Here is an 11,237-nt window from a genome sequence, read left to right on the forward strand (position 1 = left end):
AGTCACCCCCCTGAACCCACCTTACCTGATTTTACCAATGACGGTGAGAAGGACCGCTCACCTAAAACTGCCACTGGACAATCTCCTTGACTCATTTACACAGCTGACTGAGAAAGTACCATGTCCTACTGGAAAATCTCAAGCTCCCTGAAGCACAGATGAAGAACCAGTCCTGCCGTCATCACCCTACACAGCTACTATTCAGGCACTCCAGCTCCAGTATGGCCAATCTCATCACTGCCCCAGAATTAAAAGTCGGTGACTTTCAGGGGTTTCAGAGCTGCTATCTACATGTCCTTCTGCTGGTGAGCATGCTGCTATCCTTGGAAGGTCCTTATGGATATGAGTTGAAGGGAAAGGGGGATCCCTAGTGACCCCTAACCTGGTCTTGAGGGGCAGCGCGATACACCCCTGCCTCAAGTTGCCTATGCCCTTAACTCCATGAGGAGGCGGAGATGGCGCCACAGTCAAGTGCTGGCAGATAGGTTTTGGACTCATCCGTGAGTACTAACCCACACTACAATCCCGCCACAAGTGGAAAAAAACCCTAGCGCAAGGGTCGGTGGCCCAGAGAGCTGCGGAGATCTCTGTAGGGAACAGTCTACACAAGACCAGCGGCCCTCATGCTTTTGCCAGCCATCCCAAAGTAGGATGCCTGAAGAGCAGTTAGGGCACACATTAGTTGCACTAATGTGGGGGCAGCTGTTGCAGATTATCTCATGTTTAAAACCGGAAATGTGTATTTTTGAACTGTGTGAAGCCAGGGTAATTGAAGCCTTCTTTTTATTTTGATTGTGCATAATGTTGATTATGATAACTGCCACTTGTTTCTTTTTGCTCTCAGAAACATACATTCAACTATTGTCCTCAGATGATCGAACTGTAGTGCTGAGCGATTAGTGCTTTTACAAATTACAAGCACTTTGCATTATGCGGGTTAAATGCTGTAACAACACAGAATGAAACAATTCATAAAAGTCCCATGATGGTGTGACTGCCCATGAATATTAACCATCATTTATTAACATAACTGTAATAAAATATTTCAGCTGTTGTGTATATCAGGCCTACATTTGTTTTATTTGATGACTTTATTACTTCATTCCAAGTCATCTCATCTCTATAGAGCTGCTGTCTATGCTTTCTGAAAAAAAAATCACTATTTTAGTTGCTCATCAAAGTAAATAAGGCATACTTTTATGACTGCTGACTATTAATCACTTTCAGTGGCTTGCGAAAGTATTCACCCCCTTGGCATTTTTCCTATTTTGTTCTCTTACAACCTGGAAATAAAATTGATTTTGGGGGGTATTTACACAACATGCCTACCACTTTGAAGATGCTAAATATTTTTTCTTGTGAAACAAACAAGAAATAAGTAAAAAAATATATATAACTTTAGCATGCATAACCCCCCCATAAGCTTGGCACATCTAGCCACTGGGATTTTTTCCCATTCTTCAAGGCAAAACTGCTCTAGCTCCTTCAAGTTGGATGGATTGCGCTGGTGTACAGCTATCTTTAAGTCATACCATAGATTCTCAATTGGATTGAGGTCTGGCCTGTTATGCGGAGGGGAACAGGGGAACCCAAGAGCAGAATCAGACGAGGAGACTGGGATGAAGTAACCAAGGTATTTATTGACACACAGGGGGGAGATGGAGTGCAGGTCAGGGGAAGCTCGGGCGGGTTGCTGGAAACCAGGTGTGGAGGCTGAAGCGAGAGGGGTTGAGACAGGGTAAGCAGGTCCGCAGGGGAATCCAAGGGAGTAGTAAAGTTATTTTATTTGATTTATTTCACCTTTATTTAACCAGGTAGGCAAGTTGAGAACAAGTTCTCATTTACAACTGCAACCTGGCCAAGATAAAACAAAGCAGTGCGACATAAACAACAACACAGAGTTACACATGGAATAAACAAACGTACAGTCAATAACACAATAGAAAAAAATCTATATAAGTGTGTGCAAATTAGGTAAGATTAGGGTGGTAAGGCAATAAATAGGCTGTAGTGGCGAAGTAATTACAATATAGCAATTAAACACTGGAGTAATATGTAGAGGAGCAAAGAAAATAAATAACAATATGGGGATGAGATAGTTGGATGGGCTATTTACAGATGGGCTATGTACAGGTGCAAATTGTATTTATTTTACCTTTATTTTACTAGGCAAGTCAGTTAAGAACAAATTCTTATTTTGAATGACGGCCTAGGAACAGTGGGTTCACTGCCTTGTTCAGGGTCAGAACGACAGATTTCTACCTTGTCAGCTCGGGGATTAAATCTTGCAACCTTCCGGTTACTAGTCCAACGCTCTAACCACTAACCACCTGCCACCCGCAATGATCTGTGAGCTGCTCTGACAGCTGATACTTAAAGTTAGTGAGGGAGATATGAGTCTCCAGCTTCAGTGATTTTTGCAATTCGTTCCAGTCATTGGCAGCAGAGAATTGGAAGGAAAGGCGGCCAAAGGAGGAATTGGCTTTGGGGGTGACCAGTGAAATATACCTGCTGGAGTGCGTGCTACGGATGGGTGCTGCTATGGTGACCAGTGAGCTGAGATAAGGCGGGGATTTACCTAGCAAAGACTTATAGATGACCTGGAGCCAGTGGGTTTGACCACGAACATGGGTCAGCCAACAGGTCGCAGTGGTGGGTAGTATATGGGGCTTTGATGACAAAACGGATGGCACTGTGATAGACTGCATCCAATTTGCTGAGTAGAGTGTTGGAGGCTATTTTGTAAATGACATCTCCAAAGTCAAGGATCGGTAGGATGGTCAGTTTTACGAGGGTATGTTTGGCAGCATGAGTGAAGGAGGCTTTGTTGCAAAATAGGAAGCAGATTCTAGATTTAATTTTGGATTGGAGATGCTTAATGTGAGTCTGGAAGGAGAGTTTATAGTCTAACCAGACACCTAGGTATTTGTAGTTGTCTATATATTCTAAGTCAGAACCGTCCAGAGTAGTGATGCTGTACGGGCGGGCAGGTGCCGGCATCGATCGGTTGAAGAGCATGCATTTAGTTTTACTTGCATTTAAGAGCAGTTGGAGGCTACGGAAGGAGAGTTGTATGGCAGTGAAGCTTGTCCGGAGGTTTGTTAACACAGTGTCCAAAGAAGGGCCAGAAGTATACATAATGGTGTCGTCTGCGTAGAGGTGGATCAGAGAATCACCAGCAGCAAGAGCAGCATCATTGAGATATACAAAGAAAAGCGTCGGCCCGAGAATTGAACGCTGTGGCACCATCATGAGACTGCCAGAACTTTTGGGAGTTTGTGCTACAGGATGCAAATTTCTGTTTGAAAAAGCTAGCCTTTGCTTTCCAAACTGCCTGTGTATATTGGTTCCAAACTTCCCTGAAATGTTGCATATCGCGGGGACTATTTGATGCTAATGCAGTACGCCACAGGATGTTTTTGTGCTAGTCAAGAGCAGTCAGGTCTGGAGTGAACCAAGGGCTATATCTGTTCCTGGTTCAATTTTTTTTTAACGGGGCATGCTTATTTAAGATGGTGAGGAAAGCACTTTTAATGAGCAACCAGGCATCCTCTACTGACGGGATGAGGTCAATATCCTTCCAGGATACCAGGGCCAGGTCAATTAGAAAGGGCTGCTTGCTGAAATGTTTTTGACACTGATGAGGGCTGGTCGTTTGACAGCAGACCCATTATGGATGCAGTGATCGCTGAGATCCTGGTTGAAGACAGCAGAGGTGTATTTAGAGGGCAGGTTGGTCAGGATGATATCTATGAGGGTGCCCGTATTTACGGGTTTGGGGTTGTCCATGATAGGTTCAATGATCATTTGTGTGAGATTGAGAGCATCTAGTTTAGATTGTAGGACGGTCGGGGTGTTAAGCATGTCCCAGTTTAGGTCACCTAACAATACAAGCTCTGAAGATAGATGGGGGGCAATCAATTCACATATGGTGTGCAGGGCACAGCTGGGGGCAGAAGATGGTCTATAACAAGCGGCAATGGTGAGAGACTTGTTTCTGCAAAGGTGGATTTTTAGAAGTAGAAGCTCAAATTGTTTGGGCACAGACCTGGATAGTATGACAGAACTCTGCAGGCTGTCTCTGCAGTAGATTGCAACTCCAACCCCTTTGGCAGTTCTATCTTGTCGGAAAATGTTATAGTTAGGGATGGAAATTTCAGGATTTTTGGTGGCCTTCCTAAGCCAGGATTCAGACACGGCTAGGACATCCGGGTTGACAGAGTGTGCTAAAACAGAGAATAAAACAAACTTCTAAGGCTTCTAATGTTAACATGCATGAAACCAAGGCTTTTACAGTTACAGAAATCAACAAATGAGAGCGCCTGGGGAATGGGAGTAGAGCTAGGTGCTCCAGCGCCTGGATTAACCTCTTCATCACCAGAGGAACAGTGGAGGAGTAGGATAAGGGTACGGCTAAAGGCTATAAGAACTGGTCGTCTAGTGCATTCGGAACAGAGAGTAAAAGGAGCAGGTTTCTGGGCGCAGAAGAATAGATTCAAGGCATAATGTACAGACAAGGGTATGGTAGGATGTGAATACAGTGGAAGTAAACCTAGGCATTGAGTGACAATGAGAGAGGTTTTGTCTCTAGAGACATAATTTAGACCAGGTGAGGTCACCGCATGTGTGGGAGGTGAAACAAAAGGGCTAGCTAAGGCATATTGAGCAGAGCTAGAGGCTTTACAGTGAAATAAGACAATAATCACTAACCAGAACAGCAATGGACAAGGCATATTGACATTAGGGAGAGGCATGCGTAGCCGAGTGATCATAGGGACCAGTGGGTAGCTAGGCAAGCTGGAGACACAGCGATTCAGACAGCTAGCGGGCCGGGGCTAGCAGGCTAGCCGAAGGGCCTTAGGAGGACGTCGCGATGGAACAGTCTGTTGTAGCCCCCTCGGACGGTTACGTCGGCAGACCAGTCGTAATGGATCGGCAGGGCTCCGTGTCGGCAGTAAAAGGGGTCCAGGCCAATTGGCAAAATAGGTATTGTAGCCCAAGGAGTGGCTGATGGTCCTCTTCAGCTAGCCGTGAGATGGGCCTAGCACGAGGCTAGTTCCTGGCTCACTGGTGCTTGCTTCGGGACAGAGGCATTAGCCAGGGGTAGCCACTCGGATAGCAGCTAGCTAGCTGCGATGATCCAGGTGAAAAGGTTCAGAGCTTGTGGTAGGAATCCGGAGATGTGGCGAAAAAGCAGTACGGTATGCTCTGGGTTGAATTGCGCTGTGCAGACTGGCAGGAGTTGACCGGGCTAAGGTTAGCTGATGACCACTAGCAGTGGCCAACTGACTACTAGCTAGTAGCTAGTTAGCTGGCTAGCTTCTGTTGGGGGATCCGGTTCTAAAGTATAGAAAATAGGAGATCCAAACCACATTGGGTGAGGCGGGTTGCAGGAGAGTATGTTGAAACTGAGGTTAAAAATAGAAAAAATATAGACTTAATATATACGAAGGGAAAAAAAGATATATACACGGGACACGACAAGACAAAGACAAAGACGTCTGAACTGCTACGCCATCTTGAAAACTGTGGGGAATGCAGGACAGAGTAGCAGGATGACGAGATGTGGGATTGGAGACAGGGACCAGAGTCAGAGTGGGCAGAACTGTAGCGTAGCGGGAAACAGCGTCAGGCAAGGAAAACAGGCACAACAGGATGACAGGATCTGAATAGTAACAAACGGCTAGAAACATAGACTGACTGAGCAGAGACTACGATTATGGAACAGGTTGTAGCTGGTGGGGATCTGCTCTGACTCCAGCACACCTGTCTCCGCCCACACAATCACATACACACACACAGAGAGAGAGAGAGGGAGAGGGAGAGAGTACTGGGGGAGTGGCGGCAGGTCAAGGAGACACAGGATGAGCAGTAGAGGGCATTGCAGGAGCAGATGTGACACGGGCTTTGACCAGGCCATTCCAAGACATTTAAATGTTTCCCCTTAAACCACTCGAGTGTTGCTTTAGCAGTATGCTTAGGGTCATTGTCCTGCTGGAAGGTGAACCTCCATCCCAGTCTCAAATTTCTGGAAAACTGAAACAGGTTTCCCTCAAGAATTTCACTGTATTTAGTGCCATCCATCATTCCTTCAAATCTGACCAGTTTCCCAGTCCCTGTCAATGAAAAACATCCCCACCGCATGATGCTGCCACCACCATGCTTCACTGTGGGGATGGTGTTCTCGGGGTGTTGGGTTTGCACGAGACATAGCGTTTTCCTAGATGGCCAAAAATAAACATTTTTGTCTCATCTGAGCAGAGTACCTTCTTCAATACGTTTGAAAAGTCTCCCACATGCCTTTTGGCGAACACCAAACGTGTTCGCTTATTTTTTTCTTTAAAACCTGTTCGGGATAGGGGGCAGTATTTTCACGTTCGGATGAAAAGCATACCCAGAGTAAACTGCCTGCTACTCGGGCCCAGAGTCAAATATTTGCATTTTATTAGTAGATTTGGATAGAAAACACTCTGAAGTTTCTAAAACTGTTTGGATGATGTCTGTGAGTATAACAGAACTCATATGGCAGGTAAAAACCTGAGACAAATCCAACCAGGAAGTGGGATATCTGAGGCTTGTAGTTTTTCTTTCTAATCCCTATCGAAACTACAGTGTCTGTGGGGTCATTTTGCACTTCCTAAGGCTTCCATTGGCTGTCAACAGCCTTTAGAAACTTGTCAATCAGTGGACTGCCTGGGAGCAGTGAGTTATTTACTGCGCGGGCACGCCTCTCCTTCTTTTTCCTCTGTAATGAATATGCTATTGTCCGGTTGGAATATTATCAAAGTTTTATGTTAAAAAGACCCTAAGGATTGATTGTAAACATCATTTGACATGTTTCAACGAACGGTAATGGAACATTTTGACATTTTGTCTCTGGTTTTACACTCGCGCATTTTGCCTTTGGATAGTGATATGAACGCGCGAACAAAAGGAGGTATTTGGACATAAATATGGAGTATTTCGAACAAAAAGAAGATTTCTTGTGGAAGTGGGAGTCCTGGGAGTGCATTCCGACAAAGATCAGCAAAGGTAAGGGAAAATGTATAATACTTTTTCTGAGTTTAGTTGACTCCAGAACTTGGCGGGTAACTGTATAGCTTGCTTTGATGGCTGAGCTCTGTACTCAGAATATTGAAAAATGTGCTTTCGCCGTAAAGCTATTTTGAAATCTGACACAGCAGTTGCATTAAGGAGAAGTGTATCTATAATTCTTTCAATAACTGTTGTAAAGTTTATCAACGTTTTCGCTAGCGGAACTCCTTTCCGTAACAGGTTGCAATGGCTTTTCTCTGGCCACTCTTCCATAAAGCCCAGCTCTGTGGAGTGTACAGTTTAAAGTGGTCCAATGGACAGATACTCCAATCTCCGCTGTGGAGCTTTGCAGCTCCTTCAGGGTTATCTTTGGTCTCTTTGTTACTAATTATGTGACTTCTGAAGGTAAGTGGTTGCACCAGATCTTTTTTAGGGGCTTCATAGCAAAGGGGGTGAACACATACGCACACACCACTTTTCCGTTTTTTATTTTTTGGAATTTCTTGAAACAAGTTATTTTTTCTTTTCACTTCACCAATTTGGACAGTGTTATGTATGTCCATTACATAATATCCAAATAAAAATCTATTTAAATTACAGGTTGTAATGCAACAAAATAGGAAAAATGCCAAGGGGAATTGTCACGATCACTGTCCTCGAACTCCCTGTCATAAATATGCCAAGGTGCAGCGTGCCGGTAATTCCACATCCTTTTTTTTAAGTAAAACCGAACAAAACAATAAACAGGATAAACAGAAACGTGACGTTCTGGGGCTGCTCCAAGGCAGCTACACAAAAACAAGATCCCGCAACTCAAGGAAGGAAAAAGGGCTGCCTAAGTATGGTTCCCAATCAGAGACAACGATGGACAGCTGCCTCTGATTGGAAACCACACTCAGCCAAAACAAAGAAATAGAAAAACTAGATTGCCCACACCACATCACACCCTGACCTAACCAAACTAGAGGAAAATAAATGTCTCTAAGGTCAGGGCGTGACAGGAATGAATACTTTTGCAAGGCACTATAGATCATGTATTTCCCGGTAGAAATACCTTGCAAAGCAACTACTCTCTATCCCTCTCGATCATGCATCTTCTGTCGCTTCTCTCATTCTCCACGTCTGCTCCACACATACCGGACAAGTAGGCGTGTAATAGATTATCGCCATTGTAGTTAATTACCACATTTTCTGCACTGAACTATAAACTATAAATATATTGAATATTGGCCTGTTGGAAACGACAACTCCCTACTACATCGCACAGTTCAGGCTTGATCTGATTTAAGTTTTAAGTTCACAGAAAAAAACAGACCTAAATGGAATTAAAGAATTTGAACAGATGTTGGTCAATTACTTTTTTTTTAATTATAAAGAATAACAGACATTTTGGTTAATCACTCAGCAATATTGAACTGCCATAATAAAACCAAATCTGAGTCCTGAATCTGAGTCTCTCTGACAGGAGCCCTTTGGTGGATGGGGCTGAGCACTCCCCCATCCACATCAATGGGGCTGTAGTGGAGTGTGTCGAGAGCTTCAAGTTCCTCTGTATTCACATCACTAAGAAATTAACATGGTCCACTAACACCCACACAGTTGTGAAAAGGGCACGACAGCGCCTCTTCCCACTCAGGAAGTTGAAAAGATCTGGCAACTGCAATGCACCTGACCGCAAGGTGCTTCAAGGCGGTGTAAGAGGAAGGCCCAAGAAATTGTCAAAGACTCCAGCCACTCATGACATAGCAAGCAATATCAGTGCATGAAGTCAGGAACAGCTTCTACCCCAAGCCATAAGACTGCTAAACAATACTGATAAATAGCTAAATAAATGGCTACCCGGACTACCTGCATTTACCTTTTTTACAGTAACTCTTGCCCACACACTCACACATGCATACTGACGCCACACACACACACAGACACACACACACACACACACACACACACACACACACACACACACACACACACACACACACACACACACACACACACACACACACACACACACACACACACACACACACCATATAAGTGCCATTCACAAAACCAGCTATACAGTCCTTTCAAACCCAGATCATTGTACACTGGTGTTAATGTGTCACGCCACAGTGTTTCACCAGCTGCAATAAAAAAAACGAATCTATTCACTTTCTCACATCCCCATTAGCTACCTCACAAGATTGTAGCAATAGATTGTGGGGCTTATTGGGTTGACTATTGAATTGGACATACATTAACGAGATTGAATGTGATATTAGGAACGTACAAATTCGTAAACATTGTACGAATTGGAATTCATAACATGTCATACAATTGTTCTCAATTTTCCATACCGTTTTGGCTCGTGAACACTACTTTCAAAACTACTGGATGAAATTATACAAAACCCTTAGAATGCATCTTTAACTTGCTTCTCTAAGAATATGATAATGTCATAGTGGTTATGGGATCTGTCAACAAACAAAAAAATAGATGAGGACAAAGAAAATGTGTCAATGTATGTTAGTCCATTACTATATTGATTTTGGATTAGAGATTACATGAAGAAAAAAAGTATTACTGATATATTACTATATCCACTGGCACTGTGTGCCCAGACATAGTCACGCATTATACAATACAAGTAATACAAATTAATAGCATGACTGAGTGTAGGAGTTGTTGTTTTTTAACTAATCTGGCACTGTCATGGCATAAAAAGAAAGTGCCAGCGTCATTGGGATGAGTGCTTGGAACTGCACATCCTTTCTATCAGCTTCTCAATTCTTCTCACCAGGGGTGAAAAGTTCTCTTGACTTTCCTATAGAAAATAGTCAAATATACCATATAAATATGCTATATATTACCAGTAAGTGGCTTAACAAACTTGAACTTGTTGATTAAACTGTTACAGAGGTGTTAAACGCTGCCCTATCGTTTGATTAGCAAGCGTCAGCATCACTGATACACCCCTTTTTATATTAAATAGCCAATGTCATGCAAAACATGGTGTTGCAGATGAGATTAATGAAAATATGAATACAGAAAAACGGGTATGCGAATAGGCTACACGATTATTTAGGCTACTATCAACTTGTTGGCACGCACAGTCCAACATCACAAGTTTAGCAAGTCAAAAGTCAATATCTTAAAAAAATACTTGAAGAGCTAAATTCTCACTCAAATGTTACATTTTATTCAATTCGTCTTGGAAACCGGTTAGGTGCGATGGTGTTTGAAATATAGGCTATTATATAACTTTTTTCAACAGAGATGTATCGACGAAATAACTGTGCCCTTTAGATTTACCAAATTATAGGAAACTACCTCACGATATGCTTCACTAGGTTGTTCAAGTGCAGTCTCGTGTCTCGAGCGCTTCGTTTACAGTAGGCGTAAAAGCGAGCATGGGAAAAATCTATTTGACTGCGAAGTTTCGACCAGTCTAGTCTATCATAATGCGTAAATTCTGGTGCATCGTTCTCCATCACTTTATCGGCAAAATGTGCAAGCATTATATACTTGATATTAAACGGCACAATTAACCCGATTACATTTATGTTATTAACATGTAATGCGTTTGAGGAGAAAAAAATCGCTTAATTAAGGGAAATGCCTAAGTTTCCCAAACAAACCAAAGGGAAAATTAATTAGCGAGCTGAACTCTTTGTGATAACCTAGACAACTCAAATTGCGAGAACTTACCTTATCAGCAAATGTCTCAATAAACGTTGAATCCACTGACTTTTTCCACTCGACTGTTCTCCTGATTGTTACTGCAAATAGAACGACCTTTCTACTTAGCTTTGAACGAAGTACTTATTTCTAAAACAATGCAAATAAATTCCAGCGCTCCTTTTTACCATATGTTATGCCTCTCGCGTCGAGTTCAGCACCGTGAGGGAACGAGGGACGGAATAGGCTACATACAGTAGGATACGCACAATGAAGAGATGGAACACACACGAGTGGGGGGGCATAGAGGAGCGAATTACAACGAGTTAATCTGATATGAACCTAATGGGTGTGGCAAATTAATGAACCCACGCAATTTGCATATATACAGTGCATTCGGAAAGTATTCAGACCCCTTGACTTTTTCCACATTTTGTTACGTTTTGAATTGTTTTGCTAATTTATTAAAAACAAAAAACAGAGATACCTTATTTACATAAATATTCAGACCCTTTCCTATGAGACTCGAAATTGAGCTCAGG

At 43.0% G+C, this 11,237-nt stretch overlaps 1 protein-coding gene across 1 annotated transcript in view; it reads right to left on the minus strand.

The window, feature by feature from the left end:
• LOC106582866 (caM kinase-like vesicle-associated protein) overlaps positions 1-10,980 on the minus strand; it is a 94,263-nt gene extending 83,283 nt beyond the window's left edge. The window contains exon 1 of the mRNA XM_045705730.2: positions 10,726-10,980. The gene's annotated coding sequence lies outside the window, so the exon portion shown is untranslated. The remainder of the gene's footprint in view (positions 1-10,725) is intronic.
• Between the last annotated feature and the right edge of the window lie 257 nt (positions 10,981-11,237).

This window comes from Salmo salar, chromosome 22 (genome assembly GCF_965601325.2).
Source record: "Salmo salar chromosome 22, fSalSal1, whole genome shotgun sequence".
NCBI lineage: Eukaryota > Metazoa > Chordata > Actinopteri > Salmoniformes > Salmonidae > Salmo > Salmo salar.